The sequence below is a fragment of the Manacus candei genome, unplaced genomic scaffold (genome assembly GCF_025592945.1).
Source record: "Manacus candei isolate 608988 ecotype Guabito, Panama unplaced genomic scaffold, ASM2559294v1 h1tg000005l, whole genome shotgun sequence".
In the NCBI taxonomy this organism is placed as follows: domain Eukaryota; kingdom Metazoa; phylum Chordata; class Aves; order Passeriformes; family Pipridae; genus Manacus; species Manacus candei.
Genome location: NW_026138053.1, coordinates 16,766,510 through 16,790,425, shown reverse-complemented (window position 1 = coordinate 16,790,425; position 23,916 = coordinate 16,766,510). Strand labels below are relative to the sequence as shown.

Sequence of the window (23,916 nt, the reverse complement as noted above, 5' to 3'; positions counted from 1 at the left end):
TGCTGTATCACACTTGTTACCCACAAAGACACCCACTATTTCGATGTCTCTATGCCAATCTTTGAAAACCAGATGAATTCTTCTCCCAAAGGAAATTGCAGGATATTTCCCAGTAACATCAGTACCGCCAACATCAAGTAGCTTAGCAAGGCAGACCTTTCTACCACTGCCCCCTGACGTTTGTACTATTAGCTGCCATTCCTCAAGACAGAAAAGTAACTACTAAACACTAGCAGTGAGGAAGAAACTCTTCCCTCCCCTTGGAATGCTCTTGGCCAGTTAAGAGTGCTGATAAAACTCTTTACAAACCTCCTCATATCCAAAGCAAGTCTGTACTCTTTCACGGCATTCACCAAAGTACATCTATTTACACCATTTGGCATGAAAGACATATTTTGAGAAAAAGCAGAAATACAGAGGAAACTATTTCATAATGAGAAGAGTTTTACTGTGTATTTGATTTTATAATTGATAATAAAGGTATCCAGATAAATCTCTGAAAAAAACCTTGTTATTATTTTTATGCATCTATGAAAAAAATAATTATTGGTGGGATTCTCTTCACCATTTGTACCAGCCACAGAGACAGTCAGCTTGCTATACTTTGTATTAATTGATTGGCTTTGTTATTTCAGATGGAGACAAAGCATCAACCCTAACATGTTTCTTTAAACCATTGTCATGATACAGAATAGAAATATCTACATTATTGAGAACTGTATGAGGAAACGTTTGTTACATATGACAAACTCATAGTGCTGTTTTAACAATGTAAGAGTGAGTTTCCCCAGAAAATTAGTGTCTTTTAGTGTTCAAATGACTACTAACCATTTATAAAACAGATGTACACTTACTTCCATTTTAGATAAGTAGTAGTTCTACAGCAATTTTGAGAGATTAACAGCGATTAATACTAATTTTGCCTTTAATTCTTTTAGATAAGAAAGCAAAACCTCATACCTAGGGACTTCGTTTCACTGGAATCAATTATCTGCACAGAAGCACACTAGAATATTGATTTTTCTTCTTTTATAAAAAAAAGTATAGTTAATTGTTCAGAATGACTTGCAAAACAGAGAGCACACTATATTAATAGTGATTATGAAGCTATCTATGCACCATGTGATTTAACAAGAATACTTACTATTAGCATAATGAAAGCTGCAATTAGGAATCATCACACAGTTGTAGTATCTCATTCCATCTTTACTTCCATTTCTTCAATTTATTTTTTCTAGTTACACTTGAGAATGAACATTAGAAAAGACAAGCCAGGAAGAGAAGGAAATGAACCTAAGGTTAACAAGAGTGATTTATTTCAAGAACAGAAAAGTGGTGATTGACACAAAGGAAGATATATTGCTTTACTTTATCTTGTAACAGAAGATCGGTGAAAAGGGAGGAGATTTCTGAAGGGGGAACAGCCTACATTGTCACAGACTTCTTCTAGAACAAACCAGTGGTGACATAGTAGCAAATTAAGAAAATTTAAATGCTGTGGCTTTCAACAAAATTACTAAAGAAATAGAATTCATTCCCCACTTGAAAGAGAAATTCCAGCAGTTCTGCAGCTGTGTTCTACAAGTCACATTTTGGCCCAGTCATTCACAGTCAGGACAGGCAGTATATGCCCAGTTACAGTTTCACCCTCTTCTGAGGGTGAAAATTTTTAGTAATGCAGGTATTTAGATTATTTGATCAGAATCAAAATGCAACACCCATGCAAGACTGGCTGGATATCTCAATATTTCTTGCATCATAGTCAGCCAGAAAAACACTATTTAACTACTCTCTAGTGACAGCCTGTTTCTCTACTGAACAAAAACAATAGTGTAGCATCCCCTGTTTACTTTTCACTAAAAATATAAAGAAAACACTATTTTAGAGGACAAAGTATTTCAGTTCCATGTATGTTTAATGACAACCGTGAAGTATGGATCAGTAAAATATAGTAACTGTCCATCAAAAGTATGAAGATAAACCTAAAAGCTGTGCAGTGAAGCATGGAAAGACCTATCTTTTGTTCTTGAATGTCACAGAGAAAAATAAGTACTTCAAAATAGTAGAAAAAATGGTTGAAGTTATGTAAGAGATGGACAAAACCAAAATTGAATTGTCTTATTTCTACTACGTGGAGGAGATAAAAAGATTCATTTAGGATTAGCCACATATGGGTATATCACATATTGGAAGGTGGTGCATAAACAAAGATTAACAGAGATAAGAAAAAAGGCAGCTGGCTTCAAAATACACCCACAATGAGTTTTTACGAAGTAGCACTGCAGTAACACTACAAACAGTTCCATTTCAAATGGATCATGGGAGGGATTAGTAAATAAAAGCTTGTCTTTGACTTTCTCTGTTTCTTAAGAGTTGATTAAAGCCAAAAAACATACAAACAAGTGCCAAAACCCCCACACCAAACCTTGTCAAATAATATGTTTATTATCAAGGAACCACTTACCACTTCTCTGCTGAGGTGTACTAGGGTAGAGATAAGGGACATAAACCATGAATCAACACATTTTTTGTTCATAAAACAGAATTAAAAGCATGGCTTATTCAAAGCTTGTGGGAGGGAAAAAGAGCTGAGTTTACACTAAACTAAGTTGTTACTGAAATGCCCCACATTCTCCAAATCTAAACAATTAATATAAAGTCCCACTCAACCAACTTTCTAGTCCTGGACAAACTGAACATAAGGCTATAACCATAACTTCAATTCAGTGAATTTAGCAGTAAAGGGCATTACATGCTATAAAGTACATTGTCCTCAATGCTGCAAAACAGAGCTGGTGGACTCTGATGTCTGGTTTTCCTGATGTCTGCTGGCCACCTGTCATCCAAATGCTGTCAGTGACAGAGGAGAACTATTTGTTCTTTTTCCTAATAGTTTTTTTTTTCCCGAACTTTATTCTGTGGTGATAAAAATATGACAGAGCTCTGAAGCATTAACTGCATTTCATTATGGCTTTTAAACTCTTCAGAGCAGGTATTTTCAGCTGTTGAGGCAGCAGCCACATTACCTGCTAAAATACTAATAGTAACTGCCATATTTTATCATGATTTTAGGTAGGCATAAAAGAACAGCAAGGAACTCAGGAAGAAAACAACAAAAAGTTTAAACATATAAATTAATTGTTGCATCTTTTCATAAAGTACGTTTACCTAATACAGTGACTCTCATTCCTCTACTGGGTATTTGAACAATGGCATTTGAAGAACCAGTTAAGTGTCAGTCATGAATCGTAAATCAATTATATCTGACCCAGACATCGACATCTTGTGAGGGGTTAGAGAGCAAAAGAGAAACTCTACTGTCCTTTGGGGGCATCAAAAGCTAGAGATGTAATGGGTTTAGAAAGGTACACCAGAAAAACAGCATGCAATCTACTTCTTTTAATACACAATACCTCTGTTGTTTTTCTACTCTGTCCATTCTGAAGATACACATGATGACATTGTTGTTTTGATATTTTTGCTACTCTTTATATGAAATCAAACAGATCAGTTAAATAATACCTTCTAAGAGAGAGAACCACCAAGAGAATTAAAAAAAAAAAAACAACCCACACCCCACTTAAATGTCTTTACTTCGTTGGGAATTGTTTGTAGTGTAAAAGTAGTCTAACAGTTCACTATATACAATCTTCAGTTCTTCTCCCTCAGCTCCAAACGGTTTCCCAGACAAATGCTTTATACCTCCTAAAAAATCTGCCTCTAGAAAATGGGACAATTTTAACTGAAAAAGGAAACAATGATGAAAATATTTTAAAAATATAATAAGAGAGTTTCCATGGTAATTCTGTTCGTGACAGCAATGAAATTTCACCTGTGTGTTTTGATTTTTATATTATCTCCTTTCTATGTTTACTTGCCATGAATAATCTTGCTCTTTTAATGAATATTCATGAAGTGTGGGGGACTGCAGTTGTAATGAAGCCAGTTGGCATTTGCCATTTACTTTTAGAAGGTAGTATCAGTGAAAACCACAGTAACATTGAGCCTTGCATTTTGTTGTTACCAGCGGGCAGATGAGGAAGGTAGGTACCCTTAGGTAAGGGTATAAGACAGGGATTGATGATTGAATTCCTCTTGTATGACCTTTCTACACTTTGGTAGCCACTCAGCTTGTGGACAAGAACGGCAGTCCAATAAATTTTAAATTAACATTAGGAATTATTTGCAAAAGATTTTTAGAATTACTTTACCTCAGTATTCCCCTTCTCCACCCTAAGTGGTGGATAAATGCAGCGGAAAAGATGTGTTTACAATATTTTTTTAGCAGTTTTGCATCTCCACAGGGAGACAATCTGCTTGAACAAACGAGACAACCAACTATGTGCAACTTCAACAAACTGCTCACAGGCAAACAGTGAGAGCTACAGTAATATTTGCACATGTTCCAAACTTTCAAACAGCTGAGATATCCTGAGTTGCACAGGTTTATGCTCCTAACTGGTTAGTAGATGACTTTTTACACCATGGATAGCATTTTCAACTCTTAGGTTGCAGTGCTATGGTGAGATATGAAGTATTCAGGAGAATGCAAACAACTGAAATTGCCCAGCTATACTTTATTTCTTATAATATATATTTACTTTAATGTAAAATGGGGAGAGAGAAAGATCTACAAGGTCTTATTTTATCCCATGCTTTTTAATTTTACCAAATTCCATCCCCACACACCTCTAAAAAAAAAAAATGTTCTTAAACTTTGCTGTACCATACATGCAGCAACAAAAATCATGGACCTAAACAATTTATGAATAAGAACTACCAGTATCTAAATATAAATCAAATAGCCCTTTTCTACATTGCTCATTTTACTCTGCCCTAAACAAATTTAAAAGTTGATTTCTTTTCTTTACAGTCCTCAACAGGCTTGGGCTGTTTGATCACCATAATTTAGGAGAGATTGAATGAGACATCCTAATGAGGAATTCTGCAATGGCTGCTTGCCAAGGAATCAATCAAGTGATCTCTTTCAAAGTCTATCACTAACCTCATTAAACTAGTGAGAAATGAAGCTGTGAGTTTCTCAACTTCATTCCCTACAGGCTTCTGACACACTGAAGGGCTGCCAGGGAGGGACACTGACTGCATCCCCCAGAGCAGACTGGCCACTGGCTCGGGGAAGAGATACTATGGATCTAATAAGGTCACGGAGACAAAAATGGCTATAGAGGTGATGCCCCTTTAAAGACTTACTTTATTTGCATGTAGTTTGGTATGTAAAAACTGAGTGAACTTAGGACAATGTCAGCTTCACCCTTGTGGCTCCCAGTCTTTTATCTGGCTGCTGGTTATTACCATGGTGATTCATCCTAATGAGTAGCAAACGACTGTTAGTAGGTGCTCTGAATCAGTACAGCAAGAAGCAAACAGACTGGCAGGAGCCTTTGTTTAAAGCACAGGTGCTCTGAAGATAAGAAAGCCCAAAGGAAGTGATAAGAAAGTGATGCATGTGGTGCCTTGCACTTGTGTTCTGTTCACCTGGCTGCTGCAAGCAGACATATATAATGCTTCCTACTACCTCACCCATATTTGGTACCATTCTCTGATCGGCTCCTATTCTGTCCCACTTGATCACACGGATATGACTTCTCTTTAAAATGTCACACGTGGTGCCACACTTCCAAGAGGAATAAGAGATTTTATTTTCTAATAATAGCATTAAACTTCCAAATTACAGAAGGAATTGTCAAACCATTGGCATATACAAGAACAATCCCAAAGACCACCTTTCCTGAACTGTATAGCACCACAAGTCTGCTAAAATTCCTGCAGCTCTCCAAACTGAAAGATTTTTCAATACATATGTTATAAAATATTTGTCCGCTCACCAGCTCTTAATCTTCTGGAAAAGTTCCCTAACCTCTAGAGTCTTAATAAATTCAGAATTCGTGGGACTTGATTAAAGACTGTCTAGCATGAAAAAGGTGGGGTTTTTTTGTGATTGTAATGTTCATGCAATATGACATTCACTCACAAGCTGAGGTCCAGTCCAAGACCAAAGCTCTGCTTAAAATATACTCAATCCCACAGGGCTCTCCTTGCATAAATCACCATGTTCTCCACATCTTGCAGCACTAAATAATGACTGAACAATGTTATCAAGAGTGAGAATTAGACATCAATTCACTTAATGGAAGCATCTAAACATCAGTCAGAGAAATATTACCATATTACCAACCTATGGCATATACAATATATCATGAATCATATTTAAGATTTGAAGGTTTCAAGTATACACTCCCTGAGCAACAAATTCTTGACACACTTCCCAATGTTCTGAATATAAATATAGGCAAGATAATAAGAATCTGCACACTTAACTGTGCTGTTATCCTGAGAAGAATATGTTACATTCAGTATGTTTCAGAGAAGCACTCTTACAAAAAAAGTTTGATCTTTCAATAGGAATACTTCCTACTTAGGAGAACTATTGTTTTTAATTAGTCTGGAAAACAGGCATTTCTTTAAGGTACATTTAGAAAAACCACATCTCACCATAAAGAAACACTATATGAGATTCATCAGTGTTAATCCCACACAATGAAATTAAGCAAATTAAAGGAAAGTATAATCTGACAGATTCATATTTTGCTGTACATTTGGTTTAACTAAACTTAACCCAGGCAGCAGTTCTGACCATTCCAGTTATGATACAATATTTCACAAGTGAGGGATGTAGGTGTAAGTCAGTCCCAAAACTCTTCCTATACTGATAGAAGAGATATGGCTTTAGGAGCAGGTGAGAATTTCATTTCCTCAGCACATGTACTCCAGGAAACCTCCATGAGAACAACTACTATTTAAGGCTCAGTCTTAAGCATTAAAAATGGGGATGTGTGGGGATGTGTGTTATAGTCTCTTTCTTATCAGTTATTCAGTAATAATCAGCATACTTAGTTTTCTGGTTCAAAATCAACCTCATGGGACAACTCTGCATTATTTTTAATTAGTTCAGCAGTATGACTTTAAAAATCTCTTTCTCTTTTAAATAAAGATGCACTAACCTAGAAGTAACAGCACAAAAATATTCTATACATAATTGCAGTTGCAGGAATTTGGATTCAGAAATCTTTACCATAGCTGAGGTAGAGGATGATAGGCTGTGTTCTACCTCCCAGTGAAGCTAAAAACAGAACTCTCACAGATTTCACAGTGTAGATTCCTCTGTCCTTACCGGCATTACAGTTGAAAAAAGAGAGGCAAGGTTCAAGAAAAGCAACTGCAGAAATATTTACATTAAAACTGGGAGCCCAACTCCCAAATTATCCTGAAATCTCTACAGAAGTTTCCTTTAACATTGAAGGTGCTCATACTAGACAGAAACATCAGTTTTTCATTGTGCAGGCCTCCAAAGATTTGAATACCTAAATGTAACTTAGTTTCAGTAGCATTGCTCAGCAGCTTTTCACATACGAAAAGCAAAGCTTTTCAAGCCTTGCTTGAATTAATTTTCATAAGCTGTTCCTAGTTTGCATTCATTTTCATAATGCTGTTCCAAGGGATATGAAAGGATTAGACATGATTAGAAGCATTTCTAAAAATGTTAAATTCCTGGGTTTGGCCTTCAATTTTTTGTTGTACCACCACTAGGTATGTATCACTATTTGGGGAACAATTTCAACAGCATGAAAGATTCCTCACCTTCTCACTTGCTCCTTTTTCTCTATCCCATCATGATGGTTCAGGTACCCTCAAGAACCACATACTAGGCAGATGAACATCTTCAGTCAAAACTGAAAAATGAACCTGGACTTCTCATATCAAAATTAGTTGCCATAATATCATAGTTACCACTCCAAGAAAGGAAAACTTGGTTTCCCCAGGACAAAGTTCAGGTTCTCTATCAATCCCCACACAGTGAAAAGTGAAGTTTAACCCGTACCAACAAGACTTGAACATTTAGAAAGTGAGGGCTGCTGCTGGTGTGAGGACAACATGACTTCAATCCACCATTGATATTCAAATTTATTTTCTCTGGAAACCAGAATGCAGGTGTAAGAGGAGAGGAGATGAAGACCAGTGAACAGGTGAGAATCTAGTGTTACAGATTGCATTAGAACTTGGAATGCCATCAGGAGCTGGGAGCCTCAGAAGCCACGAAGCACTGTGAAGTTTCCCAGTCTAAGCAGTGTCTCCCACCAGCTCTCAGACAGAAGTCTACCATGATCTGGTGCCCCACTGAAAGACATTAGCTCACCTCACCTGTTCAAGTACCTGATGTGCTTCTCACTATACCTAAAAGCACTTTTTTACAACACCCCACATCCCAGTGTCTGTCTTTTTTAGGAATAAGTCTCAACAGAAGCAAGAAAGGCTGAAGGAGAGATCACAGAATGACACAAAAGTGGTGTGATTATACCAGAGAGCACACCAAGCAATGATCTCTCCTACTGAACTACTACCACTGCCAAGCTTTTGGTAAGCGCTAAGGCAGAGACAATCTCTAACACAGGACAGACCTTCCTAGTAGTGTATAAAAGTGGCTAGCAAGTCACAGGAAAATTCAACTAAATATGTGACAGGTTTTCCAATGAACAAGTCCTGTCCAATTTAAATATTACATTTCCACTCCTGCTGTACTTGTGTTCTTTCAAAATAGTTAATTTGTCCTAAATGCTTACAGATACAGAGGATATTTTGTAAGATTTCAGATTATTTCCTGTCCAACATAAGCTTTATTTCCTAAAATAAGCACAACTAGAGAAACAGGTGGTTTAGAAAACAAATCAGAGCCAGTGCAATTACAGCAAGACTTGACTTGCCTTCACAATGTAGCCTGGCTGTCTGCAAATCAGATTCTAATTTAAATCCTAGTGGGAAACTCAGAATTAGAATGCTTATCACTAACATGGTGTTCCTGTGTGTTATTTCACTTGGATTTGGACATGCAGCATTAGAATATAACCGGGTGAAAGAATACAAATATCATACCTACCTTTGTTTTACTTTTGTAGATTCTTGCACATGCTTAACTTTACTTATGCAAATATACTGAAATAAAAAGGGACTACAACTGTGATTAAGGTTAAGCAGATGCTAATGTGATTTACAAAACTGGAGCCCTGAAAATCAAATGGTTTCAAATTGAAAGGGGTAAACCCAGTCATCTCTGATTTCTCTCTCCTCCCCTGATTTTTTCAATTTTTTTTCACTTTCACAATCTTTTGTAACAGCCTCCATGCTGCATGCCAGCACTGCAGCCTTTTACATTATTTTCTTTTTGCAGGCCTACTGATTAAAATATGGGTTGAACTTAATATTACATGTTAGGAATCACAGTTGAATGTGTTTCATTTCTGTAATGGTGAAAACAGCTGTTACACATGGATAACTGTGTGTATGTCTGAGCAGTCATATCTTCATTTCACAAAGAATATACAACCCTGGGCAAGACAGCTATGCATCACCTTTATGAACAACTGCAAAAAGAAGTGAAGCACCTTGTGGCCTCTCAGTGCCCTGCTCCCGGAATGTGCCTCATCAGAAGTCTGTAGCTAGTACTGTTACCAGCTTCAGCGGTCAGGCTGGGCAAGCAGCCTGTTCTCAACATCTTATCCTTCGCCCTATACAAGCCACCAGTCCCACCAGCAGCCAATGACCCCTCATCAGCAATACCAAGCACAGGTAAACCATTTCGAGATAAACTCTTCTCCAACTTGATGACCCTGCCACCTGAACCTTAATAAAAACCCAGCTCTAATCACTTATGTGTAGTTCAGTGATATTTTTTCACCGCAGCCTAAAAAGTTGTTTTCAAGCAGCACATGCCACCTTCAGGTCTTAGATTAGTGTAATAGCCCCTTTCTGAATTCTCACCTTATTCTAGCTCATTTTTATCTGCAGGTCAACATTCATATATTAAATCTATTCCAGACACTCTTTCTTAGCCTGGCAGCACCTTTTGAATCTATGGCTTACTCTGAATTATATCCATATCCCATGCAGTACCTTGCACTGCTTTACACCAGCACTTCCTTACCTCACTTCATCTGTCAGCACCTTGCATGAATTAAAAGATGCATATGAGCATTTTAAGATCTGCTGATGCAGCCTCAACCTTTCCACTAAAATTAGCACTTTTTGACCCACCACCTAGAAGTCATATAGAAAATTAATAAACTTATCTAAATTATTTTCTAACTTAAAAGAACTGTGTTTTATCATGGGGGGATAGGGGAAATTAAACTCTCTTTTACTTTTATTTGAGAGGCAGCATCCTACAGAACACTGACATATTGCTCTGCCACTTTCAAACAGGAACATCATTTCAACCTGCTCCATTCTGCTGCTTTTCTTGAAATCAAATAAAATTATTCCAGTAAGAGAGGGAGCATATGCTGTCACAGCGCATCTGAAAATAGTGTGTGCATCGGCCAGCACTGTGACAGCTGAAATGCAGTAGAGGTGTTTCTTTTGAAGACATTTGCCAAGGAACAAGTCTTAAAGCCTCTCCTTGATTTCCTGAAAGAAAATTGCATCAGCAGGCATACTGCTCCTGAAGTTTGCAGTCACAGGCTGGCCTGACTTTTGGAACTATCCAATACTTTACCATAGTTCTGAGTGCAAGTGCCTATGCTTATTAATTGTAGTCAGTCCTGGAAATGCACAGGATGAATTTTCTTGCCAGTAATTCCCCTTCTTCTCCTCCAGTATCCTTGGGGTATCGATGTGTACATTGATATGTATTGTCACTACTTGCTCAGTTTGAGGGTGGCCCCTCTTGTTCCCATACCAAACTCTAATTCTCTATATATTTGAAGAAGCGGGACAAGCTGAGCCTCTAGTAACCAAAACATGTTTAATAATGATGTGGTTTCATCCTGGTTCAATTCTAATATAAAAAATATCCTACATTTGGACTTTATAGATTAGGCAAGAATCTTACAGATTTACATGACTCCATGGCTATTAGTGAAGTTTTGTACTATGTATCTTAGAATCTGCCACTTTGGATGGTTATAAAATGCATATATTATAATTTTTTAAAATGCTGAGTATACATTTCACCCAAAATATAAATTCACTATCATATCTGGTATGAAAATATGTAGATAGCTGCAGAATAAACAAAACATAAAATGAAACCTGAATTAAAGTAAAACTCTCTTGTGGACTAATACATATCTTTTTATTATGATAGGAGAAAAAAAGGTTGACATGATGGTGTTTTAAAATCAGAAACACTGACACTGCATTATAAATTATTCTCTCTCTCTTTGTACTTTATATTCATATAGTCTTAAGCGTTTGTGATTTCTCACCTCCAGGTATCCTTAAGTATGCTTGAGAACCAGAATAAATGCAAACTCAGAAGCCTTCTTGAACTGTAAGATGAAGGCCACTATGAATTTACTAGAAAATTCCATTAAATTCCTCATGCACATTATCTACTGTCATTTCAGCACATTTATGATAAGAATGTGGAACTGCCTGCTTTGAGTAACTCTTCTACCTGCTATCTACTGGCTTGCCTGTCTCTGTTAATAGTGCTTTGGATTTCAGAAGATAATACAGTCTGGAATGAAACTATCTCAGGTTTAAAAAAATTATTCTCAGACATTAATTTTAAATATGAAGTAGAAATAGCTGTGTTTAGCTAAAAATGATTAATGGGATTGGATTTAATGTGCCAATTTAACATATTACAGTGATTTTATAAGCTGTGAATCTTCTTTCCAGAACACCTTGTTTCTATTTCATGATAAAAACATTCCCTCTTTCATTTATCTGGATGTGAACAGTATGTGAAGATAAATTACATGCCACAAGTTTCCACATACCATCACACCCCTCACCTTCTGATACAGAAAGCTCTCTTAGAACTAAATTAACAGAAAGAGTTTAACATGTTAATAAAATAAGGCAGGAACTTGGTTTTATGGGATTATGCTGAGTAGCATAATGAACCAGAGGATCCCAAGTATTTTGTCATGCATTTCATACTCAACAAGATAACCAAACAATCGTTTTCAAAAAAGGAAATCTACTGTTTTTTATTTAGAGTAACCATTTTAAAGCACTTACTTGATTTAGAGTCACAAAACCCTAATAAAACCAGTATGGTTTAACATGAGTTAAACATAATAACCTCTGATTTCAGAGGTTATTATGAACTAAGGGATGTAGATAAGCATCCAGTGGGATCTTCTAAATATCGAACTGTCTGTGTCTTATACCTGTTAATATTTTGTGTCCATGTAGGGCAGGAAAGGAGGGAAAAAGATTAGTAGGTCAGTTATATCTCAAAAATGTCACCCTATCTCAGCATAATTATATTAGCTAAAATAAAAGAATACAACTTGAATGCAGCAATATATTTGACACTAAAATAGAAAAGTAAATTAATCCCTGCAATTAATTACATGCAATCTAGATGTATGCAAAGGATCAGGATATATGACATGATACAGGTATCTTATCACATCACACACCGTTAGTCCTTTGACTTTATTCCCTAACATGAATCTTTTTCAGGGCAAAGTAAATGTAATCCTGAAGACACTGGAAAATAACAGCTGCAGGTTACACAGGCAACACTCAAACTATACACTCAAGCGTTGTATTTTAAAATCTAAAATAACTCAGTCAACCTGATTAGACTATGCTCCATCATGTGCATAAACCCAGAACATCTAACAGATATTTTTGAGTTAAAAATGCTGTCTCTAATGATTTGACACCGATGTTTCATAAGGCTTCTTGGCTGCCAACAATCACATCCATCTGTTGTGTTGGCAGCATGCTCAATCACAAGGTGTGCTGGATTTCTTCATTTTAGGCACCATTGCCAGAGAAGTACAAAAACCTTTGAACTGAGTGCGAATGAATTCAGAAAGTACCAGTTAAAAGCTATCTGAATGGGACAACAAACTTCGGGAAGAAGATAAAAAACAGAGGAAAGAATTTAATAAATCTAACAATGGTCATATCATTGCTTGAAGTGGGCAAACATTGAAAAGAGTCATTACTATCCAACAGTCATGCTAAATGATACTTCCCAAGAGACACATATTGGAAATAACAGCACTATCTTCTATTTCTTCCACAGAGCTTAAAGACCACTTCTTGACTTCTCTCTCATACATGTGCATATATAACTATACATACATATAATATCAATACACATGTGTGTACTGAACATATACATATGTATAGCATATATATATATTATAGACAAATATATAATTACAAGATGTGCATAAAATATATATACACAGATAAATTTTACTGACAAGCCCTCTGTGGTTCATTAGAACTACAAGAAGCAAAATTTACTTGCTATAAAGTCTTCGGTTTATTCCCAGGGGAGGGAGGGAGGTAGTCACTCAATGCTTCTACATAGCAAAACACATTTTACTGCACAGTTAAGAGGGAAAAAAGCCACACAAAACAGTGTGGTTAATCCATTAAGAGAAGTTCTGTATGTTCTAGAAAAACTCTGCAGCTTCAAACTTTCTTCCTTTTTGAAGGAGAATTAGGAAGAGGTCTTCACTTGGGCAACAGTTTTTCCAGCCATCATTTCCATGCTAGCCACCAGTATATTGTTTCAGAAGTATTTAAGCAGGGAAATCTCACTGGAATTTCTAGTTGGGTTTTTTTTCTCTGCAACTATCAAGAGATCCTTAAATCAATTTATCAGCTATAAAACCTGGTATCAGCACACAAAGTAACTTTCAGATGAATGCATTTCCCTTTATTCCACTACACAAATTCAGCCCTGTTACTCCTCAAGTTCCTAAATTTTAGTTTCCTTTTTATTTCTTCCTCTGCACAGTCTGACCAAAAACGACTAAATTCATAGGAACAAAGCTTAGTATTTTAACATTCACTTCCAGATACTTGGGTTTTGCTTTCCTAGAACTGTGGTGACTATGCATATCAGGAGAGCAGAGGAGCAGTTTAGAACCCCTGCATTTGGTTCAGCTGTCGCCAAGCTCTGTCGGCAGCATTTCTCTCTAAGTTGTTTGGCCACGGGCTGCATCGAGGAGCATCCTCACTGCCAGCCAGTTACAGTCTCTAGTGAGAATTGATCTGATTTTGGCAAGAATGGGCTTTACACCTTTGCCAAATGTGACCAGAATAGATGAAGACAGTCAGGTCCCTACACAGTCAGTGCCTGAAGTGCCACTCAATAGTACATAACTGCAAACAGAGCAGCAATGGGATATTCAGATACAAGCTTGTCAAGGAGTAGGAGGTTTTTCAGCAATCAAAAGTGCTTCATGATATTGTTTGATGAAACAACTACAACATATAGCATTAGATGTCACAAAGTGACAGCAAAATGTGAGAATGCTGATCAAACAAAAAAAAATAAAGGTCCGTACTAGAATGGAATATTTTAGCTGAAGTAGTGAAACAGTAATAACTATTTCATTTTTAATACTATTTTTGTAGGAGTGATTCTTTGAGGTTTCAATCAATAACTGCTACTTTGTAATTTCTACTTATTTGAGGAGTGTGCCACAGAATCTTCACACAAGAAGCTCAGTGTATGAAAGCCTCAGTTTACTCACCACAGAACAGCTCCATCTATAATTCTGCAGGCTTGTTGATCACCATCTTTGTGAACTTCAAATTATATGGCTCTCTTCTTAGTCTGGAGGAAGATAAAACAATTCACCTTTTGTAAACACATCTGTGAATTTTGCACACAAAAATACAAATACAGTCTGCAAGTACTTTAAGAAACAATATAGTGAATCAAAATTAAATTCAGAGCCTGACTCCATCACTTTGACTACTGAAGTAGTGTTTTCCAGCAACAAGATTGTTTTACAAATATTTTACATTAATGCCAGTATAAAATTATGTCAGTGTATGGCTGTACAGTAAGAATCTGTAACTCAGAAAACTTAACTATGTTCTTTTGTGGTGTGATAGGGAGCAATGAAGATTGATAGTAACTGAGTGACATTCAATTTCCTCAGATTTTAGACCTTTCACCTGTCACATGCAGGAACACCAAGTTCTTTTCATGTTTTATTTTCTTAAAAATTGTTTTTATTTCCTTAAATATGTAAGATTAATCTTCCACAAACATTTATATAAATTTTAATTATCAAGTTGAATTCATTTATCAGATTTTTATAATAATGAAAAATGGCAAATACATATATATAAAATACAATAATTTGTAAACTGAAATTTTTTTATTTTATTTTATTTTATTTTAGCTGCTTTCACTTGTGGGAGATGAGCCTATATCTGAATCACAGATTGGCAGTTATATCCAAAGAATCTCACGTGGAAAAACTGATAAACTTGAAACTGGTAGTTGAACAGCTCTAAGGAGGATAATGCTTTTGGCTTCAGATCTTAAAACAGTCAACATTACAGTACAGGTTAAAAGTATTATAATATGCACTAGCAGATTTTCAAGGCTTTCATCACAGAAATGGGAAAGAAAGCAGTCTTGTAAGTCAGTCAGAGCATTACATCCCACAGCTTATTATTTGCCTGTGTAAAATTTTAGCCTAAATTAGCTAAACAGAATAAAATACCTTTATGACCTCTCCTGGAGTCTTCTACTGTTGACACAATATTTTGTATTTTAACAGTTAGAAAGTCAGCATTTACCATACAGAACAGACTTTTAAATACACTTACACTGAGACAAAAGATAAAATAACTTAAAGGCCTAGTTCTCTTCTGCATTATAAATCTGCTTAGCTCCATTGGCAATTCATCAATTGATAGTGATTGATCAGGTTCAAGATGATTTCAACTGTTCAGATGGGCAGACAACACAAGAGTCAGGAGTATGACATAATGTATGTCAGACAAATAAACCTACCAAAGTTTGGCATTTTTAAAAGACTCTCCTGAAGACAATCATAATGAAATACATCCAGTGCTTCTGAAGGGTCCAGATTTCTGCAACACTCATGCTAACTGCAAGCCTCTGTACTCTTTTTGTCTCAAGAATATAGATGCTGCCCACCACTCCAGCAAGCTAGTACAAGGTATGCCTAAGCAAAGACAGGCCAGAGCCAAAATGATAACTTCTTTGTTATTACATGAACATGAGTTCATTGAGAAGTAAAAATATCTCTTCCAGTTTTTCTTCCAATAGATCATTCAAAAGTCACCCGTATCATTATCAAACACATGAAGTCACATTCATCTGTAGTGACACTCGTGGAGCTCTTGATACAAGTTCTGGCTCTGAGAGAACGGCATAATTTTATATCCATATAAATCAGGGAAGTACTTCTCCCAGGGCTTTTCATACTATTCCTGCTACACCTCAGGCAAATTACATTCTTTTCAAGAGTAGCTCATAGAACAATTTTTCCAGAAAGCAATCAATAAAATCTCCCCTCATGCCCTTCCATCTCTTTCTGCTTTCCTGAGAAATAAAGCCACCAGCTGTGCTGGCATCTTTGATAGATGACTGGAGTGAATTTTTCTGGACATACTCCCTCTCTCTTAAGCATATAAGTTGCAAAACTGTTGTTCTGCTGACCTTACACCATTGAGGTGGGTTCAACCATTCAGTAATCCTGGAGACACACTGACTGATTTCAATCTTGCAATGAAAGGAAACCAGCCCAGCTGGAAACCTAAAAATGTATGACAAAAGTCACACTGACTGCTCAGAAAGAGCGAAAAAATTTCACCAAAGTTAAGCAGTGTTTTCTCTAAATGAATAATAAAAACTGCATTATTGCTACGCAACAAACAGAGATGCAACAAAGCCTCTTCAGGCTTTAGGAGACTATATATATTTTTCTTCCTGAATTTACTAATTATATTATATATTTTTAAAATACTCTATATTCCCATCAAATTATTAACCTATCAATTATTTTAAAATAAGGCATAGATACACGTGCAATAATTTCCTCAGGGGTATGTCATATTATATAATTCACCTATTTCTAATCATAAGCAGTAATAAAGACTTGTAATGACAAGTAGTATTTTATCACTGGTTATGGTTAACATACAATTTTGTGCTAAAGTAAGGATACATTTCATTTTTCTCCTACTCCTTAACATAAAATGGCAATGATCTTAATTTAACTTAGAAGTAAAACAAGAGCTAATTCAGCTACAAGGAAAGCAAGTCTAGTTATGTAAGCCTTGGGATGAAACTTCACTGCAAATGAAACATTTGAAATGAAAATCAGCCTGTTACACTTGCCTTTTTACTGGGCCTAGAAGCAATACAGTTACAGCTCATCCATTCAATCACTTCTGATTTCCAGAGCTTTTTTTCCAGAGGGATGTTTAAATGAGATACCTAAATGTATTTTATGCCAAACAGTCCAAGTATTAACAGAACTGACTTTGGGTCTTATACCTAAGAATAATTACAGAAATCATTTCATCTGTCATGTGAAGAACCCAGAATAAAATAAGCTGCCACAAAGCATTGTGTCATGTCACCATACACATGCACACACACACATTTTATACATGGAATATTGCAGTTGTTCGCTTTCCCTCCTACAGGGACACAGTCTAAGGTGGCAGCTTTCCTTGGGGAATATGCTATCATTAGATTTCCCATTAGGGCCTTTTCCGTGGAGAAAGGTTTTTCCTGTATCACAGGTTAAATCATGCTAATTTCAAACTAGAGGAAGTCACATCAAATTGATTTTTAGAAGCTGAAGAGAGATAAGGTGGATGGTGTGAGAGGAAGCAGCAATGAGCGTTTTCAAAATCGTGCTTGCATATTCTGTGTTTCAGAAGCCCTTGAGATTTGCACTGCTCTGTTTACCTCAGGTCTACTAATTCCCACTCTCATACCCACTGGCAGAACATCACCAACAGCACTAGATTTCTGTGTTCTAAGAAGAGTTATGGCTCCTTTTTGAACTTATGCAGCTTAATGTCACTGTTTCCTAGAATTAATCCAAAAGTATAAATATCAGACAGCTGTTATATCTTTGTGTCTGACAGACAGTAATTTCCCCAAACTGAACTGAGAAAGCATAACTAATACAAATAGTAATAAGGTATCTCTGACAACAGGAAGAGTCATCCTAAGAGTCCCATTTCACCTACAGGAAAATGAAAACCTCATTAGATATCAGAAGACCGTCTGAAGGAAGATTTGGGACCTTCATTCAAGAAAAGACAAAACTGGATTTAGGAAGTGTCAGATTCTGAGGTGTGAAGCAGTCAGGGATGCTGTCATCGCTGGGAAGATGCAGAGTGAGCTACTCCTGCTTGTCATGGATAGACTACTGTACATTCCAAGGAAAGCAAGTGGTGGGGGCAAGCAAGAGAAGAATGGGGGCCTTCTGAAAGTCTGCGAGATTTTTAGAATTTGCTGTCTCAGATAGGATGGCTATACTCATACAAAGAATTGAAAAAATCAGTCTTATTAAAGTATTTCTGCATAGTTTAAAATTACCCTCTTTTAACCTAGTTTATATAAATACATGCATTTGTGTGTAGATATACATATCGATTATATACTGGATCTCATCTTACAGCTTGAAAAGCTACTGTGTGAACTGTGTTCATCAGAAAACTGCAGGCTAGCTATTAGGCAACCATCTATTGCTGTTTAACTAATGAAGATTTATGCAAGCCAAAAAAGTTCAAAACCCACCTTCGTAATTCTTCAGGAAGAAAATACATAGCGTTTTTTTTTTTGTTGTTGTTCTTGCTTTTAATAAAATTCAAAAGCTACAAATAGGAAAAATGACAAATTAAGGAAAAAAAATAAAGAAGTGTAAAATTCGTCTTCCACCTACTAAAGCACACAATGTACCACCTTCCACAGTATCCAAGATGGGAAAAGGTTATTTCTCAAGCATCCAAACATATTTAACCATTAATCTCTCTCTCTACCTCTCCAAAACAATTCCCAAGTAATTACATTTTTTTTCATTTTTTTGAAAAGCCATTCCTCCCTTTCCTTAGGAAAGATGGAAAATTCATATTACCTATTACCACTAACGAGCATGCCTTGCTTTAGAGTTGGGATCATAGGTCTTCTTCTCCTGTTAGCTGTTAGTTTAACAACCCTACAGCCAAGAAAAAAATTTCACAAACTCTACAAACTCCACTACATTACACAGAGAAGTGGAAAACCATGAGAATTATGTTGGGTGAGAGCAATAGTCATGCATTTATATTCAGGACAACATGGTCCTGTGACTACAATGGGAATACTGATTAACATGTCAGGATGTATACTTGGTCCCAATAAACGAATCCCTGAGGAATTTCTGGAATTTCCAAGTTCACCAGTATATATATATATATATATATATATATATACCTGAAGACTTTGCTTTAACTCCACAGGTAAATTTAACCTCCTCTAACATCAGGCAGGGATCAGGCAGCTTTCCTCCCCAGCTTGGAAGGTTCTCATCACAGTCAGTGGTGAGAACTTCCTCTGGGCAATGACACAGTCTGCTTGTGACAGGCACCTTAGACTGGTGGAGTAACACCTAAAGCAACTCAAAACCTCACAGGTTCTCCTAAGCACTTAGTTCTGACTAGATGTCACTGTAAATCAAAACTGTTCAAAATGTTCTCCAGACTCTCCTCTTCCAGTAGCAAACAATGATCAGCTTCTGGAGCATTACTTCAGGTGTTCACTGCCACCTATTTAAAGAAATTCAGCATCCTTGACGTTGAAGAAGTTAATAAAATAAAGCTAGAAAAATCCTTATTAGGACCTTTTAGAACTCTCGTTCTTCTGAGTTGGAATGAAAGTTCAAAACTGGATTGATAATTTCAGACAAAATGATTTGGACTGGTTTTAGCTCCTACTGTTACAGAGTATACAAAAGTCAGGTTATCTCAGAAATATTTGATTATTTTAACTTTTAAATGGGAAATCTCTCTCTGTTGAGAGTAGAAAATCTAACCACTTCTATATGTATGTTAAATTGCCATGCTTTTCAGTAAATTCCAATTGCAAAGATGCAATTAACTGAAATAGTTTTTCCCCCCCCAGGTAGATCAGTACTTTAAAAGCACGTTTCTACCAAGCTTCATTAATTGCTGTTTTGCAGCAGATGATCACATACTAACTGTTGTAGGACTTGCACAGGAGTGCAGATGATCACATACTAACTTGTAGGAGAATGTGTTTGTAACAGTTGTCCATTCACTTTCAATCTTATTTTCCCCAGTGTAATTTCATTGACTTTTCTCCATGAAAAGTTTTGCCCCATAAATGCTAGCTGTGATTATACTTGAATTCTACCTTAACTAGCAAACACAAAGCTAGGTAGCATCTAAAAAGGATTATTTTAATAAATAAAAGTCTAAAACAGTAGGTCAAAATCATCTTTCACTTATACTGAGATAAATCCTGAGCAGAGAGTAGGCTTCACTAGTCATGCCAGGTTTCTTTTTGTGTGAAGTATTTTTGTGACAGTAAAATTTTTCCCATATACCCACATTCCTCAGGATAAGCGGTTACTACAGCAGGCCATATCAAAGCTTTCACAGCTGAAAATATTAGGAAAGTGTCACAAACAAACCATTTGTAATGGATGAGTTGTCCCTATATGGCAAACATCCAGAAATAAGATATCCTTCTGTCAAAGGAGCTGAGTTCCCAGACATAACAGCAGTTATTGCTCAAATGCTGGAGATATGAGTTATTTAATGACTAATCATCAGATTATAACATAGGTTACACCACAAAAAGCTTTCCTTTTTCATGAAGTCACCCCAGGTTAGTCCCACTGGCAGAGATACTGCTATTTATTTTAAACTCAACCAAAACAACAATTTTCTGTTTCCCACACATTTTCATTCTCCAATATGTTGCAAAATTCTGAATTCAAATCATATTATTGCCTCATAGAATCATTTAAAAGAAAGCATAGGTTTATAAGAGCTGATTAATAGACATTGAGGATTCCTGGCATCTTGGAGAAAACCACGATGAAATAGCAACCAAAAGAGACACACCACTCAGTGTATCTGTAGAAGTGAACTAACAAGACACTGAAAAGCTTACAGAATGGATTTTTGCAAAAACCGAAGGCAACTGTATTTTAGTTTAGTTACAGTTTACTCCATACAGTGAAAATTGGTACAGTTGACAAAACATGCCTGTTCCTCAAAATCCTTCAGCAATTTGAGATGTATTACTCCATATTCTTTTGATTTTTCTTTTTTACTATTCCTCAGAAAATTCAGATTTTAATAAAGGAAAAAGCATTTAAAGTTCCTATTTCAGCTATTATGCACTGCTTTCAAAAAGCTGCTTGCATATGCTAAGTGGAATACTAAAAATGGACCAGTACAATGTAAAGTTTGTTTAAAACTTTCTGAGAAATTATTTTCTGGTAGGGTTGAGAGAGCTATTAATTGTCAATTCAGTATTGCTTTTGATTTCCTTAGACTAGATTTAGCAATAGAACTGAATGAATCAAGGCACATGGGAAGATATCTGCAACATAAGCCTCCCAGGCTTTTATGTTTAGATCAAAGGGTATTGATTTACAATTCTGAGGAAGAAAACAGTGGTGAAGAAAGCCAGGCAGCTTTAAGTAAAGTGTTGAGATCACTGACAGATCTGATTTTAGCTACAAGTTCCATCAAATAAAAACAAGGCCAATGGCCTTGTCATAAACATGCCTTCCTTTCCCCAGCCTGGTTCTAACACTAGCAACTATGTTAATGCAAACAAAGTAAAATAAAGTTATGCAGAGGAAAAAAACAAACAACTTGTCCCAGGTCAATCACAGAATGAATGCAAGTGAGAAGCTGGAAGACCGCAAGAGAAACAGCAGTAAAAATTGGTGTAAAAAAAGACCAATCTCCCCTGTACAGAACAGTGTACACTGCTGCCTCAGCAATGAGGGAACACACATTCTTCCTTTTAAAGATGCAGTCCAGAGGCAGGGGGACAGCCAGTACTAAAAGCTCTGCAGATCACATCTATGCTTTGTTTTGATTTAGGGTGAGTAGTTTTTTTTTTAATCTTCTAGTCATTTTTAGTGTTACCATTCCTAAGTGTCATTTTACCAACAAAGAGAAAAGCTTTCTGAAGAAAAGTGGAATTATTTTTCTTTTTTTGTGACTATCAATTTAATATCATTCACACAGGTGCAAAACCCTCCATTCTGTTAGTCAGCTGATGTTCTGATTTTCTTTTTTAAACCTCATTAAGGCAGCAACAAAGTCCATAATCCTAAATACATTAATACTAAACAAGAAGAAGCAAACAGTGCAGCAGCTGTTACATTTGTCCTGGGAGGTGGCAGAACACGGTGGAGACTGTAAAGCAGAACAGCAGGGGTAGGAGAAATTGATTGTTTAATAGCACGACAATACAGCTTTGTTTTCAGAAACGGCACTAAGACAATAAATAGAAATTGATTTAAATACACTCAGTGCAATCCCTAAACTTTAGCAAGAACTTCAGCAGAATAGTATTATTTCTTCAGAAATCTAAGACTGAATGGATATGGGGAGTACATATAACTAAACTTAGGAGCTCTTAGACAATGGTATTTCAGCTGGATGCTCACATAGTAGTATAGTTCTTCTTATTCCTACTAAATCCAAACAAAAAGCATTTTTTTCTTGTCATCACTGTCTGAAAAATAGCAGGCCTTTAATCAGAAAGTGGGTATATTGACTTTATTTTATGAAAATCAAGGCAAAAAAATATTAGCTTTCATCCATGAGAATATTTTTGGTAGACCATTAAATGTTAGTAAAATTTTTTTTTCTAAAATGACTAAAAGTAAAAAATGGATTAATGTCTTTGTTTATAATGAATTCGCATAACCACATTTTCATTCCTTGTCCTCAGTATTCATTTATTTGTCACTTGGGCTTTACGAAGAACCAAGTAATTGCTAATAATAAATTTAACCTGACCAAGCACAGACATCACCAGATTTTGTACCTTCTTACAGAAGGTTCTTTTCTTCTCAGTGGCATGGTTTTTTCAGGGAGATAGTCTCTTGAGCAAACCTGTTACCACGTACTTCACTGAACCTAATAGAAATAATAACACATAATTTCTCAAGCAACAATGCCCATCATCAGTTCAAAGCTCAGAGGACATGAAAGCATCTCGATAGCTAGCTAAGGGTGAGATACACCACTGTCCCAGAGAGCCCAAAAAACTGCTCTACAGAGAGCACATGTGCAGAGGGAGGATATCTGAATTCCCCCTTAAAACCCAGGGCAGAAGTGCTGCTTTAGTCATTTAGATCAATGACACAGTTACTGGATCACATCTCAGGGCCCCATATGGTCTCCTCAGACAGTTCTATCAGCACCACATTTTTTCCTATATATAAAAGCAGTCTTCCTCATCAAGCCATAGGATCTCTTGCCCCCTCTACATCCAGTGAGCATAAAGACTTTGTACCAACCTTCCATCTCAAGGTAAAATCACTCTGTACATATCCTGGGATAAGACATAAAAAAATACAGAGAGCAATCCTAAGACATAAAAATATCACAGAAAATATATTAAATGCATTGTAGGGTCCAAGGGTTTAAAATTGTATGGTTCCCTGTCCTATTTGAAACATTTCAGGACATTAAAAGAAAGCATGGTAGGTCATGGATAGGGCTCAGGAACCTCCAATTCCAATACCTCTTCTGTCACTGAATTTCCCTCAGAATGAATGCATAAGCTTAAACTGAGACCGTGAACATGTACACTAGCAAAAGAGGAAGGCATAAAAATAAGAGCAATGTACAGAGGAAAGGGATGTCAATAAACAAATCAAATTACTCTCACGATATTGCAGTGACAGCAACTATCCAACAATATTTAGCGCGTTGCTTTTTAAAAATTAATTACTGCGCTGTGAATTGTTAAATTATTTCATTTAATCATTTAGAGTTATCTGAACATCACCCTGCAGAACAGACTTCACAGTAAAGTAGAGGCCAGTCTGATTCATGTGTAGACATGGGAAATAGAATTAATACCCTTTG

The 23,916-nt window shown here is 36.3% G+C and overlaps 1 long non-coding RNA gene across 3 annotated transcripts in view; it reads right to left on the bottom strand.

The window, feature by feature from the left end:
• The window catches only part of LOC127477049 (uncharacterized), a 157,433-nt gene that overhangs the window by 70,486 nt on the left and 63,031 nt on the right, over nucleotides 1-23,916 (bottom strand). For all 3 annotated transcript variants that reach the window (XR_007906828.1, XR_007906829.1, XR_007906830.1), the window contains one exon: nucleotides 14,535-14,617. This is a non-coding gene — a long non-coding RNA (uncharacterized LOC127477049). The remainder of the gene's footprint in view (nucleotides 1-14,534; nucleotides 14,618-23,916) is intronic.